Raw genomic sequence first — 26,552 nt, forward strand, 5'->3', positions numbered from 1 at the left:
CAACCAGATTTCGACGTAAGAGACTGAGAATGTCATCACGGCTGTGTAAAAGGTCATCCACGACTTGAACTTTTGTTGTGCCAGGAATGTAGGAAAGTAGAGTTGGTGGAGGTTGACCATACACAGCTTCAAAAGGGGTTATTTTGGTGGATGAATGGATAGAAGTATTGTAACTATATTCAGCCCAGGCAACCCATTTAGTCCACTTTTTTGGCTGGTCATGCATGAATCACTGGAGGTATTGCTCGAGTGTGCGATTAACCACTTCCGTCTGGTTATCGGTTTGGGGATGATAACTAGAGCTCATACTCAGAGGTGTAACCTGCAGGTGAAATAAAGTTTTCCAAAATGAGCTGATAAAAACTTTATCACGATCACTTACAATGGATGCGGGTATGCCATGAAGTCGGACAATTTGGTCAAGAAAGACTTCGGCCACGGTGAGAGCAGTAAATGGGTGCTTGAGTGGAATAAAGTGCGCATATTTGGTAAAGCGATCAACCACCACCATGATGACAGTTTTTCCGTGTGACAGTGGCAAACCTTCCACAAAATCCATGGAAATATCAGTCCAAACTTTGTCGGGAATGGGCAGCGGTTGTAGTAAACCGGCGGGACGTGAACAATCAGATTTGCATCGTTGACAAATGTCACAATTTTTGATGAAGTTCTTAACCGTGGTGCACATGTGAGGCCAACTGAAGCTGGCGTAGATGCAGCTTAATGTTTTATGATAGCCAAAGTGTCCGCCCATCGGTAAGGAGTGATGTGTGGATAATATGGTAGGAAGTAGTGGCTAGGAGGGACTCAAATAGATACATCCATTTTTGAAAACCACTCCATAACGTAAGGAATATTGTGGCTGAAGATGTGATGGTAATGAGCCCAACAACTGACTATAGAATGGGTCGGTGGCGACCTCTTTCTGGAGTGTGGTCCACCATTCCGCAATAAGCAAGGATATGGCAGGAAATTCAAGCTCGCCAACCCGTGAAAGTGCATCAGCCCCTCAATTCTCTTTCCCTTTCTTGTACTCAATGATGTAATCATACCCGAGAATTTTTGGTAACCACTGAGTTTGGGCCGGCGTTGTGATTCGCCGCTCTAACAAATATTTTAAACTTTTTTGATCAGTGCGAACAATGAAAGGTTTTTCGATGAGATATGGCCGCCATTTGCGGATGGCTTTGATTATTGCTAGCATTTCCTTCTCATATGTTGATAAAGCTAGGGCCATGGGCTTAAGAGCTTCACTAAAGTATGTGACTGCCTAGCCCTGTTGTGATAAAATGGCTCCAATGCCCACTCCACAAGAATCACATTCGATCACAAAAGGTTTGAGAAAAATCGAGTAATCAGAGGACTGAAGGAGTTGTGAATGCTTTCTTCAGTTGGGAAAAGGCAGCAGCGGCCTCGGAAGTCCATCAGAATCCATCGTTTGACAATAATCGAGTGAGAGGTGCCGCAATGCCTTCGAACCCGCTGATAAATTTTCGGTAATATCCGGCTAAACCAAGGAAGCCACGAACTCCTCTTGCCGAAGTGGGGGTGGGCCACTCAAGAACTGAGTTGATCTTTGCTTGATCGACGGCCACTCCTACAAAGGAGATAAGATGTCCCAAGTATGCTACTTGTAAAACACCGAAACAACATTTAGATTTTTTGGCAAATAATTGATTGCTAGATAAAACTTGGAGGACTGCACGGAGGTGGCTGAGATGGTCGATCCAATTTTGCTATACACCAAAATGTCGTCAAAAAAAAACTAGAACAAACTTCCTTAGGTAGGGTCGCAGTAAGTCATTCATCAAACTCTGGAATGTGGAGGGGGCGTTTGTAAGTCCGAAGGGCATCACAATAAACTCATAATGTCCGTCATGTGTCTGAAAAGCAGTTTTATGAACATCCGCCTCTTGAACCCGTATTTGGTGGTATCCGGCACGAAGATCGAGCTTTGAAAAATACCGGGAGCCATGTAATTCGTCAAGGAGTTCATCTATGACAGGGATTGGGTATTTGTCTTTGATGGTAATATTGTTGAGAGCTCAGTAATCAACACAAAATCGCCAACCTCCATCCGCTTTTTTGACGAGCAATACCGGCGAAGAGAATGGGCTAGTATTGGGGCGGACCAAACCTAAGTCAAGAAATTCCTTCACCATCCTTTCAATTTCTGTCTTTTGATAATAAAGGTATCGATAGGGCCGGACACTCACGGGTACTTGATTTGGTTGTAACGGATTGTGGTGGTCATGGGTTCGTATCGGGGGCAAGGTATTGGGAATGTCAAAGACATGCTCAAATTCAATGAGGATTTGGGCGAGGTCAGCAGGAGGGTCATTAACTGAAGTTGGTTCGTGGCTTGGAATGATTTGAAAAAACAAGGCTGTTCCATTGAGGTTGAGAAGTTCATTGTCACTCAAGGCAGTGGTTGTAGGTTGCTTAAGGCCTTGAAAAATACAAGATTTACCTCATTGCTGGAAGGACATGGTAAGACAGTTGTAATCCGTTTCAATTGGTCCAAGGGTGGCCAACCATTGAACTCCCAAAACCACTTGACAGGCTGCTACTGGTAAAACATAAAAATCAGCTTGAATCGAGAAGTTTTGAACGAGGAGTGTGAGCCCAAGGCATTGTCCTTCACAGTCGATTTTTTCTCGATTGGCCACCATTACTTGCAACTTTTGATCACGTGCCACGGGCAACCCAAATTTCGTGACTATGGCTTGATCGATGAAATTGTGGGTGCTTCCCCCATCAATGAGGACAGTCACTGCTTTATTTTGTAATTTACCCACCACTCAAATTGTTTGAGGATGTGTCATCCCCGCTATTGCATGGAATAAGATTTCAAGGAGTTCGGTTATATCAGGTTCTTCTAGAGGGTCCATGGCCACTGTAGGTTCGATTATGGGTGACTCTTCGATCATAAACAACTGGGGTCTTTGACAGCGGTGACCCGGAGTGAACTTCTCGTAGCAATAATAGCACAACCCTTTCTCGCGACGTTCTCGTGCCTCTTGACTGGTAATACCCGTCGGAATGGAATTGGAGTGTTAGTCATGGTTTGACCCACCTTTGGTGCGGGTGGAGGTCCTAGAACTCCGACTGTGTTGTTTGGAGTAGACCACGGTGTGAAGGCTGCCACTTGGGGACGAAAGGAACTGCTCCCTTTTTTTTGTAGAGAGTTGCGCTCTTCAATTAGCCATGCTGCTCCAATGGTGTCAGCTAAGGTGCATGGTTGTTTGAGTTTGACATCTAAGCGTATGTCATCACGGAGCCCCGCAATGAAACACCCAATCAAGTAATTTTCAGGCAACCCATCAACCCGCTGTGAGAGCATCTCGAAGGCTTCTTGATAGGTAGCCACTGTCGAAGTTTGTTTGAGGCGGGTCAAAGCTTCCGAGGGATCCTCATAGTCGGTGGGACCGAAACGAAGCAGCAGGGCCTTGGTTAGTTCGTTCCAAGTTAAAGGTCCCCGAAACTTGGTCAACCATCGAAGCCATTGTAGAGCTATGCCCTCGAGGTGGAAGGACACAAGCTGAACTTGTTGATTAAGAGCAACATTTTTGAAATCAAAATATTGCTCAGCCTTGAAGATCCAACCCGTTGGATCGTCTCCGTTGAATTTTGGAAATGAGAGTTTCAGGTGTGTATGGTTTTGGTCATGTGGGTTGTTGGTACCTTGGGTTGGTGATTGATTGTTGGGGGTGGGTCGAGGTCAGCTATGGGTGGTTTCGGCTTGGGCAAAAGGGTTATTGATGAGAGTGGTGCTTTGTGAGACTCGTATGGTTTGAAGTTCTGTCAAAACAGTTTGTAGGGTACCATGGATTTGATCGAAGCTGGACTCGTGGCGAGCAAGGATTTCACTGACTTCATTGCGAAATTCAGCATTGCTTTTAGCCCGTGTGTCCATGTAACTCGGCTCTGATACCAAATGATGAGTAATTTGTATATGAACAGCAAGTGAATGGCCAAGAAGAAGAAGAATAGAGACTAAGAAGAAGAAAGAGGTTTGGGATATTAATTCTCTATATCTTTATTCCACAGTTCCCAGGCTATTTATAAGCCAAAAGAGAACACTAGCTATAGGAAATTAACAACTTGAAATAATAATGCAGAGGATTGTGGCACAGAACGTGGAAGAGATTACAATCATTTATTAAAAACAACTACAACTAAATCCTATTCTTGAGGCAGAGATGTTGCTATTCTCTTGCATGACCTATTCCTATGGCAAAATAATGAACATATCATAAGACTTTTTATACTTTTTGCTTTGTGGGTTGATGCATTGCATGTGACACACAGACCACTCTCACCTCTCATTACCGGCCCGTCACGTTAGATTGTTATATTTGAGAAAAGTACACTAAAGAGTTTTTAATTTTTTTAAAGTGTTACGTCATACCTGTCACATGTCACGTTTGAGAAAAGTACACTAAGAAACTTTTAATTTTTTTAAAGTGTTACATCATACCTGTCACATTGTCACATTTGAGAAAAGTATACTAAAGAGTTTTTATTTTTTTATTTTTGAAGTATCACGTTATACCCGTCACGTTGTCATATTAGGGAAAAGCACACTAAAGAGTTTTTTTTTAAAGTGTCACATCATACCCGTCACGTTCTTACATTAGGAAAAAGTACACTAAAGAGTTTTTATTTTTTTGAAGTAAAAGTTTTGGAATGTCACATCATACCCACCATGTTGTCACATTTAGAAAAAGTACACTGAGAAGTTTTTAATTTGAGCAATGATTGAGACCCCAACCCCCACAAATCTGAAGCACTCATGATGTAGACCCTACACATACATGAGTGAGCCTCATACATACATAGAGGGTCAGGATCACTTTGGAGATTTGAGAGTCATCCCCAAAAGGGGTCCCAAACATTTTCCTTTTTATTTTTTTGGAGTGTCACATCGTTAGAGTGTCATATTAATATCGGTCACATTGGAGTATATTTTTTTTAGAGTATCACATCATGCTCGCCTTGTTGTCACGTTTGAGAAAAGTACACTAAGAGAATTTTTTTTTTTTTTTGGGAAGTGCCATATCATACCCGCCACGTTGTCATATTAGCGAAAATAACACTAATTTTTTTTTTTTTTTTAAAGTGTCACATCATACCCGCTACATTGTCACATTAGGGAAAGTCTACTAAACAAATTTTATCTTTTTTGGAATAAAAATTTTAGAGTGTCACATCATACCTGTCACGTTATCACATTTAGGAAAAGTACACTAAAACGTTTTTAATTTTTTTTAGAATGTCACATTAATACCTACTACATTGGAATATCATATCATACTAGTCACATTAATAAAAGGGTATAACTGTCTGCCAAAACACTACCAAAATCAAAAATAAGATCACGCGGAAAGAAACTCTCTACTAATAGGACTTAACAGATCAATAGAAAAAAATTAAGACTAATTAGAGTATTTGTTTATGAGATGAGATTTATTGGTTAATATCCCGTATAAAGTCACATGTATATGTGATGAAATTTACAAATATATATATATATATATATATTATTTATCAATGTACATTTTTGTATCTAATTTTATAATTTATTTTATTCTTTCTTTAAAAAAAATTATATTGGGCCGAGTTTCCAGTTCGAATTCTAAGTCCTAATGAAGTGTAACACTTACGTGGCTTTTAAATTCAAGCGGACAACGTAGGACTATCCTAGTGGGTAGCCATGTCAGTCGGTTGCAAATTTGGGACCAATGTTTCGGACAAAGGAATATTTTTCTTTTATAAAATGAAGATATATTACAGACAAAAAAAAAAATATTCAATATCCACTACAAGAAAACTGGGTATATGAGACGAAACTATTTGCGACGGCACACTTGCCGTCTCAAAAAGTCACTTTTTGCGACGACAGAAAATGCCGTCTCAAAAAAGCAGAGTATTTGCGACGGCACCATTTGCCGTCTCAAAAAAGCAGAGCATTTGCGACGGCACTATTTGCCGTCTCAAAAAATGAGAGTTTTTGCCACGGTATTTTCTGCTGTCGCAAATACTCTCATTTTTTGAGACAGCAAATAGTGCCGTCGCAAATGCTCTGCTTTTTTGAGACGGCAAATGGTGCCGTCGCAAATACTCTGTTTTTTTGAGACGGCATTTTCTGCCGTCGCAAAAAGTGGCTTTCGTGTTTTTTTTTTTAGTGAATATTTTTAAAATTTTAAATATTTTTTTTAGATGTACCTTACTTAGATGTATCTAAAAAATAAAAAATTTATGAAAAAATATTTTTAAAAATTAATAAATACATAAAAATACAAAAAAAAATGTATTAAATTATTGTATTTTTTTTTTTGTATTTTTGGTATTTAGTGAATTTTTAAAAGATTTTTTTTACAATTTTTTTAATTTTTAGGTGTATTTATGTTAGGTGTGTCTAAAAATTTAAAAAAAAAATTCAGTAAAAACAATATAACACGGAAAACAAGAAAGTATAATTTTCTCAAAAGAGTTTTTGGAAAACTCTAACCTAACATAGTGATTGTGGTTTTGAGATAGCTTCATATATATACAGTCACAAAATGGTTTGAATAAATTCAACGGTATTTTTCTGTCGCAAAAAAAATTAAAAATAATAATGTCGTCTTACTCTTTTGATATAACATTTCTCTTTTCATTCATTTTTTCATCTTCTTGTCTCTCTGTCTATATCTCTCTCTCTTTTCGTTCATTTCTCTCTATCTCTATCTCTCTCTCTTTTTATGTCTGCCTGTTTCTCTCTCTCATTTTCTCTCTGTGTCTCTCGCCTATCTCTCTTCTCTCTATCTCTCTCATCTGTTTTCTCTCTCTGTCTCTCTCGCTCATCTCTCTTATCTCTATCTCTCTCATTTATTTTTTTTTTCTCTTTCTCTCTCTCTCTCTCTTATCTTTCTATCTCTCTCGATCATTTCTCTTCTCTTTCTGTCTCTCTCTTTTTCTGTGTCTCTCTCTCGCTTATCTCTTTTCACTCTATTTCTCTCTCTTTTTGTCTATCTCTCGCTCATATCTTGTTTCTCTCTCTTTTTCTATCTCTCCATCTCTCTCTCTCTCTTTCTCTCTCTATCTCTTTTTCTGTCTCTCTCTCTCTCTCCCTGTCTCTCTTTCACTCATCACTCTTCTCTCTCTCTCTCTGTCTACTTGTCTATTTGTCTATTTCTCCCTCACTATGTTCGCCTTGCTTACTCTCTTGCTCCCATCTTCTCTATTTATCGAGCTCCTTCTCGATTTATCGGTCCACTATAAGAAAATACATTTTTAGCAACCACTTTGTCTATCTCTCTCTCTCGCTCATCACTCTATCTCTGTCTCTGTCTCTCTCTCTATATCTCTTCTTTATCTGTCTCTCACAAAATTAAAATATTTTTCAAATATTTAAAAAATTGATTTGAATTAAGTTTTGAACAGAGTTTTGAATTATCTGTCTTCTTTATTTATTGAGCTCCCTTTCAATTTATCGATCCACTACAAGAAAATGCACTTTTTAGCGACCACTTTGTCTCTTTCTCGCTCATCACTCTGTCTCTTTCTCTGTCTCTCTATCTCTTTTCTCTATTCGTCTCTCACTCATCTCTCTCTCTCTCACTACCCATCTTCTCTACCACATTTACCACTACTGTAAATGCCATTCAACTACAACCACTCTTCTCTTTCTCTCTTTCACTCATCACTCTTCTTTCTCTGTCTGTTTGTCTATCTGTCTGTGTGTCTTTCGTTCATCTTTCTTCTCTCTATCTCTCTCATTTGTCTTTTCTCTATGTCTCTCTCGCTCATCTCTCTTCTCTCTATCTCTCTCATCTATTTTCTCTCTCTGTCTCTCTCGCTCATCTCTCTTTTCTCTCTCTCTGTCTCTCTCGCTCATCTCTCTTCTCTCTATCTCTCTATTTTTCTATTCTCTTTATCGTTCATCTCTTTTCGCTCACTTTCTATATGTCTCTCTCATCTCTTGTTTCTCTCTATTTTTCTATATGTCTCTCTCTATCTCTTTTTCTCTCTGTCTCTCTGTCTCTCTCTCTCTCTCTTTATCTCTCTCTCACTTATCACTCATCTCTCTTTCTTTCTCTCTCTGTGTCTGTTTGTTTGTCTCTCACTCTTCTCTCTCTCTCTCTCTCTATGTGTCTGTCTGTCTGTTTGTCTCTCTCTCCCATTGTGTTCACATTGCTCATTCTCTCCCTCATCTCTTCTCTATTTACTGAGCTCTCCACTACAAGAAAATGCACTTTTAGCGACCACTTTTTCTCTCTCTCGCTCATCACTCTGTCTCTATCTCTCTCTTTCTCTCCTCTATCTGTCTCTCACTCATCTCTCTCTCTCTCTCACCACCCATCTCTTTTAGCACCTTCACCACTACTGCAAACGCCATTCCACTACAACCATTACTATCACTGTTGCCACTTCATCTCTACGACAACCATTACTACTACCATTGCCACCACTCTACTACCACCACTACCACTACTGCCATTACTACTACCATTACCTCTCCTTCACCCCTGCCACTCCATCTATTCTACCACTACCACAACTTTAGCACTAATCTCCTTTGCCATCACCACCACCTATAGCGATTCCGGTATTCCCTGTTGTTGTTTAACTATAATCTGGACTCGGTTCCGTAGATTTGTTATTGTCTTATCCTCTTTTCTATCCCTTACTCTTTGTTTTAGAGTTTTGGGTTGTGTTGGGCAAGTTGGGAATAAGTTGGTTGTGTTTTAAAACTTAGAACTTTGCCCAGGTCTTGGTCTCTCCGCTCGAGCGGCGCTTTGACACTCGAGCGGGCATTTGTTGTTGCCTCTACGCTCGAGCGGTAGTTTGGACGCTCAAGCGTGAATTTCCTTCTCTCAGTATTTTGGTCGTCTGCAGAAAATTCTGGGAGGGTGCATCTGCCGCTCGAGCGGATCTTTGGACGCTCGAGCGTGAACCTGTGTCTGACGCTCGAGCGGGGTGTTTTACGCTCGAGCGGACATGTTTTATATCAGTCCGTGAAATCACTTTTTGAATCACTTTTCACTTTTCTTTTCTCTCTCTTACTTTCCCAAAACCGATTTTTTGAGAGCTCCTCACTCTAAAACATAACTTCTCTCTAGGGTTTGATCCAGTAGGAGTGTTTTTCTCACCTTGGGCCTTTGTAAGAAGTGTGTTAATCGTCGAGGGCTTCGTTTTGATCCAAGAAATTTAGGATTTGGAGCACTTCCGAGTTTTTCTCTTTTTCTCCTTGGGTTCTACATTTGAGGTAGGGATTTCCTTGTTCTTTTTCAATACTTCGCGTATAAATAGACATGTGGTAATTTTGTATTGCATGAAAATCATATCCATGTTGGATTTGTTCGAAATCATGAGAAAGAACCTAGGGTTGGTTGTTTGAAAGTGGTTGTATTATCATTGATGGTTGTTTTGGGCTAATTGAAGTGTAAATTAGCATGTTATAGTTGAAAGAAGAAAAGCCCTAAATTATATTTTGATTTGGTAAATTAAAAATGAAGGGTAGTTAACCTATGTTGTAAGTCTCTATTGTTAATGTGAGTTATGGCTTTATTATCATCGGAATTGGTTTTGTGGAAACAACAGGAATGGAGTCGATTTTGTGAGAACAAAAGGAAATGGAGTTTGTTTTGTGAAACGAGAAAAGTATCTTTGATATAAGTTTGAAAATTGGGTTGTTGTTTCTTGAGTGTTAAATACACACACGTGGGGGTTGTATCTTTAACTACCGTGTTAGTGTTGTTGTTGGGTTTGTGGTCTCATAGTAATTGAGTCTTTAATAGATGTACTAATACTTGCATCTAGAGGTTTTGTCCTTGGTCATCGGTGGAGGATGACATGGTTGTGTTGAATTGTCATGTATGCATTATACCATTGTTGATTGAACATCGTATGTGATGAAGTGTTGAGATACATTATATATGTATACTTGCACGGGAGGAGGTAGTTATGTGTTCATATACTTTAACACATTGCTTGTATCTTGATGGTTTATGTATATGTGTTATACATGTTAGTTATGCCCTGTTATGTTTTGGTTGGTGGTGTTATACCTTGCGCTAAAAATCAGAGGGACCGTGACCTTCCAGCTAGCGCCTGGAGAACTGACTGCGCTGAGAATCTAAGGCACCATACCCTTCCAGCTAGCGCCTGGTAAACTGGCATGTTGTTGTAAGAGGTGTATCTTTGGCTTACTACGCACATAGCTAGTAGAGCAAAGTTTTGTTGTTGATGTTTCAGTGTGTCTGGGAATATCATGGATTGTGTCGGCTACAGTTTTGGAGGGCTGAGTTGCCTCATTAGTTTATCTTTTGCATGTTGGTGAGTTGTTATCTCCCTTTTTTATAACGGTGCATGTATAGATTTGATTGTATCGGGAAGAAGCCAAGATGTCTTTTTGCCTTTTGGAAAGTGTGAAGGAGAACGGATTTTTTAAAGAAATATATGTTTTGAAAAGGCACATCTGTGTATGTTTGGAAAATGGAAGAGAGTAGTGGGCTTAGTGAATTTATTTCCTAAGGAATTGTTAATGTTATAAAAGATTGGGAACGGGGGTTAATGAAAAGAAAAGAAAATTTAATCGCCTATGGCGTTGATTGAAATGATTGTTTTCGAGAAAAGTTCATACTTATGTATATTTTGTACAAACTGTCACATTACTATCCTAGTATGAGATTGAGCATTCATGAACATAACTATCTGTAAGTTGTTATTGTTGAGGGCCATGTTGAGATCCCTACTGGACTATATGTTCATCCCACGTTGTTGAATCTTTTTCAGGTGTTGAGCTGAATGTGCTGCAAGATTTGGATCTTCTTATTTGTTGGCCACGGGGCCTATCTTGTGTTGGCGGAATGCCATATGTGTAAAAGGGTTGCACCCTTCTTTTTGATTCGTTAATGATGTAAGCCCATGGGCAATTTAGTTATTATACTCATGTTGTATTTTACTTGCATACGAATGAGAGCAATGTTATTCACTTCTACGAGTTGAATATACGAGTTTATTTCCGCATGTTATCTCTGAAATGGAATTAAGTAAATGAAATTGGTAATACTTAGAGTAATAAAAAGTGGGGCGTGACAACTTGGTATCAGAGCGAGCCGGGTTTGAATACTTTGGGCTCGTGAGAAGTGGTTTTTACCACAGTGGGTTTACTGCGTATGGTGTGGGCGTTGCATATAGATATCATGAAAGTTAGGACTTATGTGTTGCATTTATGTGAGCATGGGATTCAGTCTCTCAGATAGTATTCATAGCCGGTGAACTTGTTTTGAGGTCCTTTTGGAAACACGCCTGATCAACGTGGTTTCTGATAGGAATTCCTTGAGAGTTCCGAGATGAGTGGCTATCTTTGTGGACTTGATTCGATTATGTGTTTACATGTTTAGATGATTATATGCAATAGAGATGTATATTTTGTGACTAAGTGAGTCTTGTGACTTAATAGTAGTGGCGTGTGCCTCGGAGAAGGCTATTGTGTTGTGCACTAAGTGTGGTATTTGCTTTTGTGCTTTATAGGATGTCTACACGAGGAAGTAGAGGACGGTTGAGTAGTAGGAGTGTCGGTAGGGGCACAACAGTTCCTTTAGCACCCGCCGTTGCAGCATCGGCCGTCGGCGAGAATGTTGCACGTGAGATTGTGAGAGTGGTGCAAGACGCCCTAGCTCGCACTGAGGGCGGAAGCGGGCATGCTCTCAAGCTTACTAAGGAGTTTTTCCACTCCGGCCCACCAGAGTTTGTGAGGGAGGCTAAACCGTTGGAGGCAGAGAGTTGGTTGGAGCAGATTACCAAGACTCTTGATATGCTCAGAGTCGAAGATGAGGAGTTGAGGGTCTCTTTGGCGACTTTTCAATTAAAGGGCGATGCGAGTTATTGGTGGAGGTATGCTAAGAATACTGTAGGAGGCACGTGGGTTGCTTTTACCGAGGCCTTTTGGGCCAAGTATTTCCCTCCTTCTGCTCGGGAAAGGTTGAGGGATCAGTTTTTGGAGTTGCGTCAGGATGACACTCCTGTTTCGCAGTTTGAGATGCGGTTTGCCAGTTTGTTGAGGTTTGCTCCAGAGTTGGTGGCAACAGAGGAGCGTCATTGTTATGAGTTTGAAAGGCGGTTGTGTTTCGATATTCGGGAGAAGGTAGCAGGATCCTTTTGGAAGGATTATTATAATTTAGTCGAGGCAGCGGCCCATGTGGAGGCCATGGTGGTGAGTGATGATGGGGTTAAGGAGGAGACCATCTTAGTAAGTCCCACGGTTCCTAAGCGCTCTAGGCTCAGTAAGGGGTGGAGGCGGAAACATGCTCAGTCAGGGGCTAATTTCTCTTCTTCGCCAGGGGTTTTGGACTCTTCTGTTGGGAGGTCCGGGGAGGTGCAGATTTCAGACCAGTCTCAGAGTAGGGGGTCTGGTGGTTCTTTTGTTTGTGGTCAGCTGGGCCATGGTAGACGTTTTTGTCCTTTGCGTGTAAATTCTTCAGGTGTTTCAAAACCCAGTCAGACTCAGTTGTACCCGTCCAATCAAGGACGCTATCGGTACCAGAAACGGGCTGGCCAGGCTTCGAGAGCCTCGCGAGGGGCGACTTATTAGTTAGCCCTATAGTATTACCCTGGAGGGGAATTTTTGTGTTATTGGTCGGTGGTGTATCATGTGAACGATTTTGTTGTTGACCGGTGTACTGTTGGATGCTGAGGCACTATGTTTATGTATCGCATATGTATGCATAGTATTGTTTGTTTAATTCTCATGTATTGGGGAGTATGTATGGAATTTTGAAACCCCTATAATATCTATTGAGAAGTTGTTAATGGGATCAATGATCCTGATGTTGTTGCATGCTTGGTACTGTATGTTGAGATAGTCTGGTGACGGCCTGTGGGCCTTGTTCACTTTTAGAGATTAATTGTTGAGAACGAGAATTTGTAGGTGAACGGGATTGGTGTGACGATTTCGGGAGTTGTGTAGTATTGATAAGTTATGTGAGAATGTTCGAGGGAATGTGAGATTTGTATCTCGGGTTAGCGGGAATGGTACCTGTATGTTGATTAGGGAAAACTGAAACTAATCGAACATGTTATGTCATTGAATCTGACGGTTGGAATAATACATCAAGTTTTGTATTGATTGATTGAACTTGTATATGTTAATTGCTTATATACAGTGTTGTGTGTGGAAGGAGATGGGGAATGTACTCCACGGTTTATTGGAAGATGGGGGATGGACCTCTAAACCGGATTTTGTTTGATTTGATATAGCATTAAAATGTATATCGTTATCAATTGTGAAGTATAGAAGTGTTTCTATGTTATATTGATACAGCACCAAAATGTGTATCATTTGTGTATTAAGGAGGTATTGTTGAGGTGAGATGTGGTCTCTTTTAATTGTTGGCCAGGTTCTGAGCCATGTTTATGATTTTAAATTGATTAAGTAAAGGAAGGTGGAATGAAATTGTAAAATCATGAATTTCTTATGCCTTGTGTGTTGATAGCACTGCTGTTATTTCTATTAACTATCATTATAGAAATGTTATGTTTTGTGTTGGTTTTAGCCTCACTACGTGAGTGATGGACGTTGTTAGTATTATTTTGAAAGGATAGGGAAAACAAAATTTTCCTAGTGTTTGGGCCACCTAAAGGCGTTGTTGAGAAATTGATTTAATTCAAGGGTTTTGAAGAATTCCAAATGAATCTTTTAGGCAAATAAACTGTGGATGGTTATGTGTTTTGGATAACACCGTATTTGTGAAAAATGTTTACAAAACTTCTGAGTTTCGCATGGAAAATGCAAGGTTTATTTCGAAATGTCAACATTGAAAACTTGACTATCTTTGTGAACTATCTCATGAACAAGAAAATGTTGTCCTTATATTAATGCAAAAGATTTGCTTTGATTACCCTTTTATTGGAAATTATGGTTGTTGAGTAGTGACTTAGCTTGAAGCGCTAGTCAGATGTTGGTAAATTGTTTCGGGAAGGTTTGGCTTTATTGTAGTTTTTCGTGCTTGAGTGTTGTCGTTTGGAACGTGTTCCCTTGGTTAGTCTCTTCCTTGGTAAGAGTGAATCGAAGGTTTGTAAGGAGAATAGTTCCTCTCCTAGTACTCGGGTGTTGGTGTTGTGTGATCAGTTGGCCTTGTGTTTTGGCATATCCTTAATTTCGGGGACGAAATTCTTTAAGGGGGGAGGTTATAGCGATTAAGGTATTCCCTGTTGTTGTTTAACTGTAATCCGGACTCGGTTCCGTAGATTTGTTGTTGTCTTATCCTCTTTTCTATCCCTTACTCTTTGTTTTAGAGTTTTGGGTTATGTTGGGCAAGTTGGGAATAAGTTGGTTGTGTTTTAAAACTTAGAATTTTGCCCAGGTCTTGGTCTCTCCGCTCGAGCGGCGCTTTGACGCTCGAGCGGGCATTTGTTGTTGCCTCTACGCTCGAGTGTGAATTTCCTTCTCTCAGCATTTTGGTCGTCTGTAGAAAATTCTGGGAGGGTGCATCCGGCGCTCGAGCGGATCTTTGGACGCTCGAGCGTTAACCTGTGTCTGACGCTCGAGCGGGGTGTTTTATGCTCGAGCGAACATGTTTTATATCAGTCCGTGAAATCACTTTTTGAATCACTTTTCACTTTTCTTTTCTCTCTCTTACTTTTCCAAAACTGATTTTTTGAGAGCTCCTCACTCTAAAACCTAACTTCCCTCTAGGGTTTGATCTAGTAGGAGTGTTTTCCTCACCTTGGGCCTTTGTAAGAAGTGTGTTGATCGTCGAGGGCTTCGTTTTGATCCAAGAAATTTAGGATTTGGAGCACTTCCGAGTTTTGCTCTTCTTCTCCTTGGATTCTACATTTGAGGTAGGGATTTCCTTGTTCTTTTTCAATACTTCGTGTATAGGTAGACATGTGGTAATTTTGTATTGCATGAAAATCATATCCATGTTGGATTTGATCGAAATCATGAGAAAGAACCTAGGGTTGGTTGTTTGAAAATGGTTGTATTATCATTGATGGTTGTTTTGGGCTAATTGAAGTGTAAATTAGCATGTTATAGTTGAAAGAAGAAAAGCCCTAAATTATATTTTGATTTGGTAAATTAAAAATGAAGGGTAGTTAACCTATGTTGTAAGTCACTATTGTTAATGTGAGTTATGGCTTTATTATCACCGGAATTGGTTTTGTGGAAACAAAAGGAATGGAGTCGGTTTTGTGGGAACAAAAGGAAATGGAATTTGTTTTGTGAAACGAGAAAAGTATCTTTGATATAAGTCTGAAAATTGGATTGTTGTTTCTTGAGCGTTAAATACACACACGTGGGGGTTGTATCTTTAACTACCGTGTTAGTGTTGTTGTTGGGTTTGTGGTCTCATAGTAATTGAGTCTTTAATAGATGTACTAATACTTGCATCTAGAGGTTTTGTCCTTGGTCATCAGTGGAGGATGACATGGTTGTGTTGAATTGTCGTGTATGCATTATACCATTGTTGATTGAACATCGTATGTGTTGAAGTGTTGAGATACATTATATATGTATACTTGCTCGGGAGGAGGTAGTTATGTGTTCATATACTTTAACACATTGCTTGTATCTTAATGGTTTATGTATATGTGTTATACATGTTAGTTATGCCCTGTTATGTTTTGGTTGGTGGTGTTATACCTTGCGCTAAAAATCAGAGGTACCGTGACCTTCCAGCTAGCGCCTGGAGAACTGACTGCGCTGAGAATCTAAGGCACCATACCCTTCCAGCTAGCGCCTGGTAAACTAGCATGTTGTTGTGAGAGGTGTATCTTTGGCTTACTACGCACATAGCTAGTAGAGCAAAGTTTTGTTGTTGATGTTTCAGTGTGTCTGGGAATATCATGGATTGTGTCGGCTACAGTTTTGGAGGGCTGAGTTGCCTCATTGGTTTATCTTATGCATGTTGGTGAGTTGTTATCTCCTTTTTTATAACGGTGCATGTATAGATTTGATTGTATCGGGAAGAAGCCAAGATGTCTTTTTGCCTTTTGGAAAGTGTGAAGGAGAACGGAATTTTTAAAGAAATATATGTTTTGAAAAGGCACATATGTGTATGTTTGGAAAATGGAAGAGAGTAGTGGGCTTAGTGAATTTATTTCCTAAGGAATTGTTAATGTTATAAAAGATTGGGAACGGGGATTAATGAAAAGAAAAGAAAATTTAATCGCCTATGGCGTTGATTGAAATGATTGTTTTCGAGAAAAGTTCATACTTATGTATATTTTGTACAAACTGTCACATTACTATCCTAGTATGAGATTGAGCATTCATGAACATAACTATCTGTAAGTTGTTATTGTTGAGGGCCATGTTGAGATCCCTACTGGACTATATGTTCATCCCACGTTGTTGAATCTTTTTCAGGTGTTGAGCTGAATGTGTTGCAAGATTTGGATTTTCTTATTTGTTGGCCACGGGGCCTCTCTTGTGTTGGCGGAATGCCATATGTGTAAAAGGGTTGCACCCTTCTTCTTGATTCGTTAATGATGTAAGCCCATGGGCAATTTATTTATTATACTCATGTTGTATTTACTTGCATACGAATGAGAGCAATGTTATTCACTTCTACGAGTTGAATATACGAGTTTATTTCCGCATGTTATCTTTGAAATGGAATTAAGTAAATGAAATTGATAATACTTAGAGTAATAAAAAGTGGGGCGTGACACCACCACCACCATCATCTCTTATCCACCACCTTCACCACTACTGCCGCTCCCTCTCCTCTACCACAAAAAATTAGTTCATCATTTTTAATAACAAAAAAAAATGGGCCACAGAAAAATATCTATCCACTACAAGAAAATGCACTTTTAGCAACCACTTTGTCCCTCTCTCGCTCATCACTCTGTCTCTGTCTCTCTCCTCTATCTGTCTCTTACTCATTTCTCTCTCTCACCACCCATCTCCTCTACCACCTTCACCACTATTGCAAACACCATTCCACCACCACCATTACTTTTACTGTCGCCACTTCACCTCTACGACTACCATTACTACTACTATCGCCACCACTCCACTACCACCACTACCACTACAGCCACTACCATTACCTCTCTTTCACCCCTGCCACTCCATTTACACTACCACTACCACAACTTCACCACTAATCTCTTTCGCCATCACCATCACCACCACCACCACCACCACCACCACCATCATCTCTTATCCACCACCTTCACTACTGCTGCCGCTCTTTTTTCTCTACCACAAAAAATTAGTTCATGATTTTTAGTAATAAAAAAAAATAGGCCGCAGAAAAATATTTTTCATTGACTACAGAAAATTAACTTTTATTTTAGTGGAAAATATTTTTCATTAAAATATATATTACCCCTACTTCTACAAAATAAAAAATAATAATATTTTTTTTCATTAAAATAAAAATGAAACAAATAAATTTTCAATCTTAGTAACTAAAAAAAAAAAAAAAAAAAATCATTAACTACAAAAAAAAATATATATTTTAACAAAAAATAAATTTATTTAATTATTTTTTTATTTTGTTTTTATTTTTCATTCCCGCCTCTTTATTTTTTTGCCATTCCCGCTCCCCCCTTTATTTTTTTTCCATTCCCCCCCCCCCCAAAAAAAAATCCCTAATCTCAAACCCAAAAAATCCCTAATCTCAAACCCAAACCAACCCAAAATCCCTAAAATCTTTAAAACCAAAATCCCCAAAACCATTTTGAAGCAAAATCTCCAAAGCCCTTGAGCCAAAATTCAACGACGGTGACGGACGACGACGGATCTCATAGCTGATTTGGCTGTTCTGACTTCCCAAACCCTCACCCTTCTCTTCACCGTCACCCCTCTCGCTCTCGCTATCTCTCTCTCTCTCTCTCTCTGCGAGTGTACTGTAAAAAGCTTCGAAACCCTTGGAATCTCTCAAATCTCAAATCTTATTCACTCATATCTCTACAAGCTCTGCTCTGTGTGTATTGCTCTCTCGCTGCTCTGTTTCCTCCACCCCTAATCACTCTTTTCCCCTGCTCTCGATCTTCTCACCAAACTCCCTGACTCATGGACAATCTCATGGCTGAAGACAAGCTTGATCTTCTCTCTTCCAAATCGTCCGATCAGTCCTGGACCCCCAAAGGTACTCATTCTTTTGTATCTCTCTATCTCCATATATGATTTTTATTGGGTTTGGTTTTTTTAGTTTTATGGATTGGATCGTTATGTCGTTAATGTTAGGTTGGGGATTATTGATCTGAATGTATTTGAATTTTTGCTGACACTTCAATTTTTTAAATTTGAAATTTTAGGGCTTCCAAGTCATTTTCGGATTCGTCTCTCGGTGGTGTTTCAGATCAGTTGCCTTGTAGTTCTACTCTTCACATTTTTATTAATAATAATAATAATTACTCGTACTCTGATTTGCTTTAGTTGTGAAACAATACTACATAATTCCTGTGTTGCTTGATTGCTTGGGAAACAGTTGGAAAGAAAGAAAAAGGAGGAAGAAAACTGCGCATTTGTTTGGATTTTAAGTTCTATTTTATTTCGTATGTTTTCTCGGTGATCAAGTAGAACGCTATAAGGTTTATATATATCTATTGATTTTGAGTTTTCAAATTGATTTTTGCTCATTTTGTATTAATATGTTGTGTCGGGAAATCAATGCCATTTTCCACTACTTGCTATGAGATCTGTTGGTGCTGACTATTTTGGTATTTGAGATTTGCAGCAAAAATTTAACAAGAGATATCAAGCACACACTTGTTTATCTACATGTATGTGTAAAATCATATATATATTTGGTTTGCTACAATCTTTTCCTTCTCCATTCATGGTTCTTCTTCTTTTCTTCTGCATTTACTGCAACTCTTGTTTTTGGGTGTCGAGTTTTTAAGTTTTTTGTTTTTTTATTATTAGTTTCTGGTTGAGTGTATTTTTGGTTGAGTTGTTGAATGAAATGTGAGAGGCTTGGTTTTCTATTCTGGAAAGAGAATGTTAAATGGTTGTGGTCTGCAATAAAGACTGGGTTTTAATGTGTACCCTCTTTACTTTGCGTGTGAAACTTGGTCCATTATATGAATTGTTTTTCGTATATGTAATCTTTTATTGTTGGTCATCTTGCTGACATGTGTTCCTCTTCTCCGTTTCTAGGTATTTTTAGTACACAATGCAGTCTTGAATAATTCAAGTGCCATTTCCCTACAAAATGTGTTGTCAAGGCTAACCATTTCTTTGCAGAGTTACCTGACAAGGACTTGAACCAGTATGATGTAAGTGATGATGGGTTTTACATTAAACATTTGTGTTAAATAATACACTGCAGCAAAATTTTTAATTTATTTCTGCCTTTCTCACTGTGACATAACAATTGGGTTGGGGCCCTTTTGCTGACATTCAGTATGTTTGTGGTGTGTTGTTTTCTTGTTATACTTTCTGTCACTTGCAGATAAAATTTAACCGGGAAGGCTTTATGTTTGTCCTTTGCTCAATACTGTTGAAACCCTTCTAACTATTATCAAATCTGATACCAATTTTTTGGTTTCAATCTTGGATTTTGGGTCAAGAAAAAATATGAGTTTTGGTTTATCTGTGCTGATAGCAATGAAACCAACAGTTCTGTTCTTGGCATGTTGAGAAATTACTACAAATTTCTCATACTGTTGAAATTTGAAAATAATCAAATTTGAACCAAATTTTTAGTTTCAATCTTGTATTTTGAGTCAAGAAAAAACATGGATTTTGGTTTATCTGTGCTGATAGCAATGAAGGCAACATTTCTGCTCTTGGCATTTGCATACCTTAGAACCCTTGGCTTCACATTGTTGTCACTGCCCTTATTATATGCCTCTTTGGTGTCTATGTTGCTCTCAATTGCTTCTCACCCACTTCTTAATCTTCCAATGCTTTTGGGTAAAAAGCCAGATGGGACATTTCCAATTTGGTCATTGATTATGTTTAGTCCATATCTGTATTTTGTCCGAGGTTTCTCGGTGTTGCAAAGATTGTGGAGTGGGGAAGCTCCTTACAGTGAAATTTGTGAAGGTTTTTATGTTGGAGGTTGGCCTTACTCACCTGAAAAATTGCCTCCTGGTAACCCTGCTATTGTTGATTGTACTTGTGAATTGCCTAGGAATTTGGAGTTTTCAGGACATGCATATTTGTGCATTCCAACTTGGGATACGAGGGCTCCTCAGCCACGTGAAATTAAATCCGCGGTCTGGTGGGCTTGTAGGAAGAGAGCTCAGAAAATACCAATCTTCATTTATTGTGCATATGGTATATGCTTTAAACTTTCTGAGTTTCATGTGTTAGTATTGAGGCAAACTTGGTTTATGAAATACTTGTTTCTAATCCTTGACGTTCTACTAAATTGCAGATTGCTCGTTTGATTTTGTTATGTTGATGTTATTCGTGAGTGCTTTTTTTTCCCCCCCTAGTTTATTGCATCAATGTCTTTTTAAGTAAGGGTTGATAGGGTAGGGAGTAGGCTAAATATGGATTTGTTGTATCAGTGAATGAAATTGGATACTAATTCTTGTATATCAACATGAGATGAGCTGAACTATATTTTAAAAGCCCAAGGAGTGACAGGACACATGGATTCAAGCTCTATAAAATCAAGCCCTATAACCCTTGTGATTGTAACATAGCCTATGTTTGTGGTGTGTTGTTTTCTTCTTATACTTTCTGTCACTTGCAGATAAAATTTAACTGGGAAGGCTTTATGTTTGTCCTTTGCTTAATAGCATTTATGAGATTTTGTTTTTAAAAAATTGTTCTTATTGCTGTGTCATATGTGTGTGTATTATATTGCTTGCAGGTTACTATCTGTCATGACCTGAACCCGCCCCTATGGGTTAAGGACATAACCGGCCAGTAATCCCGAGATTACCTACGGCCTCAGACCAAAACAGACATAATTTGTCAGAGTAAAGGGGCCAAACGGAAGCAATAAATAAAAACTTTGTCCATAGAGCCGTGCTTATATGCACATCAACAGACCATATTCAGTTACGTTAATAACCCACAGTTCAAAAGTACAGTCTCACAAAATTCATTACAGACAGGATCATCCAAAACAAGTCAACCTATGACAGACTATTTACATATTTACATAAAGTCTCTGCCGGCAAGACAAAACATAATTACATAGCAAAAGGCAAGGGTAGGTCTCAAGAGTGAGACGCAAGGCTGACTTCCTCAAAACTCGGATTTTTCCTAGCAGACTTCACTGGGGCTGGGTTTGGACTTCCCTTGGCTCACCTACAAACACATGAATAAGCGTGAGCGATAGCCCAGTGAATAATATCAAACATGACAGTTACATAACAATATGTAGAACAACATGCTCCAAACGGCCTTGGGCCCAATTCATACTTCTATTTAACGAATATATAACTATACAAAATTCAAATCAAGTAACTGTAGTTCTAAACATTCTGGCCTTTGGCCCACTCAGGTTTCCATTCATAGCAAAACGGCCTTCGGCCCATTCATTTCTGTCAAAACGACCTTTGGTCCATTCATTTACATCAAAACGACCTTCGGTCCTTTCATATACATCAAAACGACCTTCGGTCCATTCGTTCTTATCAAAACGGCCTTCGGCCCACTCATTCATGTCAAAACGGCCTTTGGCCCACTCTTTCATGTCAAAACAGCCTTCGGCCCACTTATTCATGTCAAAACGACCTTTGGTCCATTCATATACATCAAAACGACCTTCGGTCCATTCATCCTTATCAAAACGACCTTTGGTCCATTCATATACATCAAAACGACCTTCGGTCCATTCATTCTTATCAAAACGACCTTTGGTCCATTCGTTGATTCCTGTCAGACTTTTATCCACAATCCCAATTAACAACTCATAAAGTTTATAAGGGAATAACAATTGGACATTGACAAGCTTTCAAATATTGACATTACTCACAGTGATCGGTTTGTGGATGCGCCCTGGAGCTTGACCCTACACATTTCATGAATACAAAAGGGTCACTAATAGTTCAACCCGTTCTTTAATTCACATATTCCTCTTTAGGCTTCATTCCTATCTCATTAACTCATTTACAATGTTTAACATATGCCTAAGAGTGCTTACAAGTGAAAGAGAACGGAAAACGAAACACAGAACGCATGAACAAAATTCCAGGAAACAGGGTCCCCGCTCGAGCGTCAACTTATCCGCTCGAGCAGACCCTTAAGGCCTGCAAAAGTACTGGTTGCATGCAAATTACGCTCGAGCGTTAAATAGGGCGCTCGAGCAGAAGGCCTGTCTATAAAAATCCACGCTCGAGCGTGATATGTCCCGCTCGAGCGGACATCCAACTCTGCAAAAATGCTGGGGGCACGATTTTCCCGCTCGAGCGGCCATTACCCCGCTCGAGCGGACATCAAAATTCTGGAAAACCCAGAACTGTGTTCTTGAGTTCCAAATCGACTTTCCAGCCACATTTCTTGCATGCAATGACTCAAATCTCAATATAATCATACTAACATGGCAGCAATGCAAGATTATAACATTATTTTCAAGATTTATCTATTTGCATGTCTCAAAATATCTCAAACCCATCACCAACATGCTCAAATTCAAACATTCAAGACTTATACTCCCATGATTTGTACATGCATGTGGGAGATGCTCATCATTCTCAACTTAAATGGTACAAATGGTGATTACAACATAAGCTTTAACCAAAACTCTACATGAATCATGTGTTTCAAGCTCAAACATGCAAATTCAAAGTAATTCCTTACATGCATGAGTTCTAAGACTTCAAACTCAACAAAAATCAACTCATTACATGCTCTTGATCACAAACAACCCTTGAACTTACAAGATCACAGTTTCAAACTTATGAATTCAAGACCAAAAGCTTACCTAGAGGCTCAATCTTCCAAACTATAGCAATTTCTTGAGTTTAATCTTCCAATTCTTCACAATTTTGAGCCAAACACCCAACTCTCCTCTTTTCCCCCTCTCTAGCCGACTCTCCTCTCTCTTTCTTACGTTTAATTCAGCCAAGGAGAATAATAAAGAGGGTATTTGAGTGTATAGAGCCTCACTAAGTCATAATATAATAATATAGAGTAATTGGGTACTCATTTTACCAACTTAATCAACTTAATCTGGTCCAAATCAATTTTTCAATTAAATTTCACCGTAGGCTCTAAAAATTATGCCAATCACAATGGCGTAATCAATTTCGGGTTCTGTGGCCAATAAGGCCCTCAATTAAATTTCCAAAGCTGATTATTCAAACAGATATTCCTACGGTGAACAGATAAAATTTCAAAATCACATATATTCACATAATGGCACATAAAATCATGGTAAACACATAATCATACTCAATTTAAGGACCAATTGGCATACTACGGAACAGGGGTATTACACTATCACTCCTGAAGTGGCATCAAGAAATGTGAACAGAGCTATCATGGCAGAGCTGGTGAAACTATACAAAGAATCTGACTTGGGGAAGAGATTGCCATCAAGAAATCTCTCTCTCTCTCTCTCTCTCTCTCTCTCTCTCTCTCTTTAATGAAAGTGAATTTTGAGTCAAACTATAAGGGTGAAAAGTGTAACTGACCCATATTTATTTTTCTGTTCCATATTTTGGGTTAGAAATTTTTCTGTTCTATATGTTGTTGACTAGTTTTTTTTATAATACTGCTTAAGTACCCCAGTAATAAAATAAAGTCAGTAGTATTGACATTCTTTTCTTCAAATCGCAATTGACACAGTTCAATTTTTATTTAATTAGTGATGAACCCTAAATTTGGTCAATGCTTATAAATTGTTTTATTGTTTTGTGCATGATTGCCGACTGATATTTTGTAGGGAAATGGCAGTTGAAGGTTTGTTTCCTGGTGAAGGTCAAAGGGGAGCTGTTGGTGACTATAACAATCTTAAATACCCAAAACTTGGAGATATGCTAGATTATATTCTTAAACAACAGCTAGCATTACTAGAGGCCACAGAAATGAGGGAGGCAAAGCTTCTTTTCCCTTCAAAAACATATGTGGCTATGATCAAATTTCTGTTGAAATGCTTTGAGGCAGATGCAGAACAATACAGGACAGTAGAAAGAATTCTGGAGTATTGGCCTTCAGTGGAGAATATGTGTTTGCTACTGGAACATGCTATGGCATATGAAGGCTATGTTGAGTTGCATTCAAATGCCTCCAAGGCACTAATCACTATTGGAACTTTTGTTTTTGATTTATGTTATTTAGATTTGTGAACAACATTATATATGTATTATGCAACATTATGTATTGGATAATTTTGTTGATGTATTGTTCTGAATGGAGGAATATTTTAATTATGGATGAATTTTTATTTATATACTGGACTTTTTATATTATTATATAATTATTGATTTTTTTTTAGTTATTTTTCATTTAATACAGGTTATTTTCATATTTTTAATAATTTTAATACAGTTTTTTTTTTTAAATTTTTTTTGGGACGGCAGAACACCCCGTCTCAAAAAGTAAATTGAACCAGGCTTTTTGCGACGGCACCTATACTGTCGCAAAAGGTAGGGAATTGAATTGAAAAATAAGGCCTTTAGCGACGGTATCATTGCCGTCGACAATAGTCATTAGCGACAACTCAGGTTGCCGTCGACAATAGTCATTAGCTACGACACTTTTGGCGACGGTATTTTTGCCGTCGCAAAAAACCCTTTTAGCGGCGACAATATTGTGCCGTCGCAAAAAACTCATATTTTCATCCATTATTGGCGACAGAAAATTGCCGTCGCAAAAAAGGCATTTTCCCATCGCAAAAACAAAGGCGACGGCACTTGCCGTCGCTAAAACCCTTTTGCAACCCCCTTTATTGCGACCCCCACTTGCCGTCGCAAAAAGCCATTTTACCGTCGCAAAAACCTTTTGAGACGGCGTTTGGGGTATTTGCGACGGCGTTTTGCAGTCGCAAAAAACAATTTTTTTTGTAGTTATCTTTGGTTTGAATTTTTTAGATTAAGTTTTTTGAAAATTGATTTTTTTAGTTTTCATATTTTTTTGTTTTTAGTGAATATTTTAAAAATTTTAAACATTTTTTTTACTTTTTTAGATGTACCTTACTTAGATGTATCTAAAAAGTAAAAATTTTGTGAAAAAATATTTTAAAAAATTAATAAATACAAAAAAAAAATGTATTGAATTCTCGTTTTTTTTTTTGTATTTTTAGTATTTAGTGAATTTTTAAAAGGTTTTTTTCATAATTTTTTTACTTTTTAGGTATATTTATGTTAGCTATGTCTAAAAAGTAAAAAAAAATTACTTAAAATATTAAAAAAATTCAGTAAAAACAAAAAAAAATACAAAAAACAATAAAGTAAAATTTTCTGAAAAATATTTTTGAAAAAAAGGAACCAAGGAAAGTGAATTGTAATTCAGCCTTAAAAAGTAGACTTATTTTTGAATTCAATAATGTAGCATTCTATTCAACTATTTAAATCAACTCTCACTTTTATTTATTCTCTAATAATTAATTGATCATCTTACTAACTTATTTTAAAAAATAATCTAAAAATAAACTTATATATATATATATATATATATTTTGTCCAAAATCAAAGTCAAAGTCAAGTTAGTACTATTCTATTCCGTATGGTAGGTTTCCAATGTCTAGTATGGACAACTCAATACATGAGCATTTACTTTGGACAAGTTATTAGTCAAAGTAGTTAGTGCTATTCCATATTTTCTTGTAGATTTCCAAGGCCTAGTATAGACAGCTCATGTAAAGCATTTACTTTGGACAAGTTATTTGGTAGGATTGTAAATATGTTCCGCTGTCTATGGGCGGTCTGAAATTTATTTGCAGTTTGGGATTAATTTGACTTGGACTTGCGTCTTGGTCGTCATTTTGAAGCTCAATTCGGCCAACCCATGGAGCCGCTCAAAGTCTATCCCGAGACCCAATGTCATTTTTAGTGAAAAATAATAAAATTTGAGTGGAAAAAATTAAAAATAACAAAAAAAATATTTAGACTCACCCAAGCCTGAGCCCAGGCCCAGGTCCAGGCCTACCGGCCCGACCTGAATTTTGGCATGAGGCTGCGAGACTCGACATGGGCCAGGTTGGGCCAAATTTACACCCCTATTATTTGGTGGTGTTGGTCCACTGCTACGTAATATTTGGGGTGTGTTGTGATTGATAGAGTGTTAAAGTTTCGGTTAGAATGTGGGTTAATTTTTTAATTTTTTAGATTTTTGGTTGCTTTAACTTAGATTAAAATAGTCTTGTTTGGATTGGACTTTTTAGCTTTTTTCACCTTCTAATAAAGAAAATGAAATGATTATGGTTTAGATGCGACAACTTTTATCCTGAGGCTAAAAAACTTATTTTGTCTTTCTGTGACTATTTTAGCCCCAATCCATCCTTAACCCACATGCCAAACCAAGATTAGGAAATAATATGAAATATAATGATTAATGATTGGTAAAAGAAATAGAATGTTAAATAAGTTTTCCTTACTTTCTGCAATCAAGTGTGTGGACAGCTCAATACTTGAGCAATTGAGGCGATGGTGGTGGCGATGAGAGCGACCACGACAAATTAATGGGTTAGCTATTA

The 26,552-nt window shown here is 38.3% G+C and overlaps 1 long non-coding RNA gene across 2 annotated transcripts; it reads left to right on the top strand.

Moving 5' to 3' along the window:
• The first annotated feature begins 17,590 nt into the window (after window positions 1–17,590).
• LOC145793704 (uncharacterized) lies at window positions 17,591–24,310 on the top strand. 2 transcript variants are annotated; one of them, XR_014333916.1, is made up of 3 exons: window positions 17,591–18,095; window positions 19,109–19,227; window positions 23,802–24,310. It is a non-coding gene; the product is annotated as an uncharacterized LOC145793704 (long non-coding RNA). The 2 variants fall into 2 exon arrangements; XR_014333918.1 differs by lacking the exon at window positions 23,802–24,310 and adding an exon at window positions 20,088–20,780.
• Window positions 24,311–26,552: the final 2,242 nt, after the last annotated feature.

Source organism: Camellia sinensis, chromosome 1, assembly GCF_055761805.1.
Source record: "Camellia sinensis isolate YWXY chromosome 1, ASM5576180v1, whole genome shotgun sequence".
Classification (NCBI taxonomy): Eukaryota; Viridiplantae; Streptophyta; class Magnoliopsida; order Ericales; family Theaceae; genus Camellia; species Camellia sinensis.